Here is a 1,874-nt window from a genome sequence, read left to right as displayed (position 1 = left end):
CAAACAAACAAACAAACAAACAAACAAAAAATCTACTGTTGGGCCATTTCTCAAGGGGGTGAGGGTATATAAGAAAATTTAATAATGTTGGAATAAAAGGTGCCCTTTAAAGCAAAATCAGTTTAGCTTTATGAGAATCCAGTATATTGTTCTCATTTGTCTTATTTTACTATGGATCACTGGAAAGAAAAATCAGCCATGGCTCGGGAATAGTGTGAAGCCTGGCATCTGAGAACCACAGGTGTAACCCCAGCCCCCTGGGCTCTCCTGGTGTCCCCAGCAAGGTTGCTGCTCCCCGCGACACCCTTCATCCTAAGCCTGTACTTAGACTGTGGTAGTTGCTTCGTATTCTTCCATTAGTGCTTTGTGACGATGGGCAGGGGTGGGTCTTCCTCAAGTTTAAATGCCCTAACAGCTCTCACGGGCGGTGGGCAAAGGCCTCTGTAGGAAGGACGTCACCCTCATGCAGTATAGGCGATGGCCTCACTCTGATTCCAGGCAGTCATGTCTGAGATGGAGCTGAGAGACGGCAGCGTGGGGGGCTGGGTGCTGCCACTCCCTCGGGGCCCTGTCCCCGCAGTGGAGCTGCTGCTTCCTGCTCTTGGTGCTCACTCCTGTGATCAACCGTCAGGAGCTCTGAAGTCGGCTGCAGCGTGTTTGTGTTGTCTTTTGGAATTAATCAAAACCTTAATCCTCTGCTAACAGTTTCCTTTGAACTATGCAACTATCAACCCCATAAGAAAATATTTCTGAAGGGAAAGTGAAAACAGCTCAAGCTTTTCTGTAAAGTTTGTCTGGGTGAGCAATGTTCTCAACTTAAAATGTTCCCTTGTAATTATGCCCTGGCCTGTATTTGTGCTTTTCTTTTGCTTGACTTCTTTTCTGTTTATTCAGCAGTTAAGGGCCATGCCACATAGTGATCAGCTGACTGAAAGACGTGATGAGCTTGGAAAGCAAGAAAGCGGAGCTCAAATAAAGAAACCCCGCATATTGTTTCCCTCCCCGACACAGCATTTAATGTGCAAAGGAATACTCTTTTCAAGATGCCTTCCACTCTCCCTTCTCTATGAAGATGGCATTCAGAGAGACAGAGAGAAGAGAGAGAAACAAAAAGTGAGGTCACATTCAGGAATCTATCCAACTTAAAAAAAGAATAAAGGAAATCAGATGCTGCTAGGCACACTGCAATTGTAAGACACAACTCGTGCAGTACCCAGAGCAAAAATGACCAGCCTTTCGGGAGCTGTGACACCAAAGCTGTTTACTTGCCCATTTCCCTTCCCATCCCACCTCAACAACACAGCAGCAGCTTCACAACTAAAACAAGTGCTCAAGTGATTACAAGCTAGTATTTTGAGCATTTAGCAACACCCCTTAACTAATGAGGTTTTCTATTACATCATTAAAAAGGGAAGCCAGAGAAACATTAAAATCTTAAGCTTACAGTTTTCCAGTAAAGGTAATGTTTGCTCACATTTAGAATTTTATTTATTCTTCTGAGCTTGAGCATGTGCTACTAAAGAGAGAATCTAACGAGACACTTGGCAACATACAGAGAAGGGGCACAGCCAGGCAGATGGCATGACAGCCAGCAGGGGCCATGCAGAACCCAGGGGACAAGAGAGCATGGGGCAACTGTGTCTTGTTCACTGCTACATCCCCAGAGCCCAGAATGAACTCTTTGAATGAACAAGTGAGAAATGAAATTTCTAAATCAAGGTTTAACTCTAAAAAGCAGAAACATCTAATAGTTGTTTGGGATTTTTCAGGCAGCATAAGACGCTACATAGTGAGTGTAACCAGAGTTATTTCTTTATACAAGAGAATTACTAGACATATGTTAATAAACAGGAGCACTAAAGATGGGCAGCCTC

The sequence above is a fragment of the Galeopterus variegatus genome, unplaced genomic scaffold (genome assembly GCF_000696425.1).
Source record: "Galeopterus variegatus unplaced genomic scaffold, G_variegatus-3.0.2 Scaffold1270, whole genome shotgun sequence".
Taxonomy (NCBI): domain Eukaryota; kingdom Metazoa; phylum Chordata; class Mammalia; order Dermoptera; family Cynocephalidae; genus Galeopterus; species Galeopterus variegatus.
The sequence above is the reverse complement of the archived record's forward strand: the minus strand, read 5'-3'. Positions refer to the sequence as shown.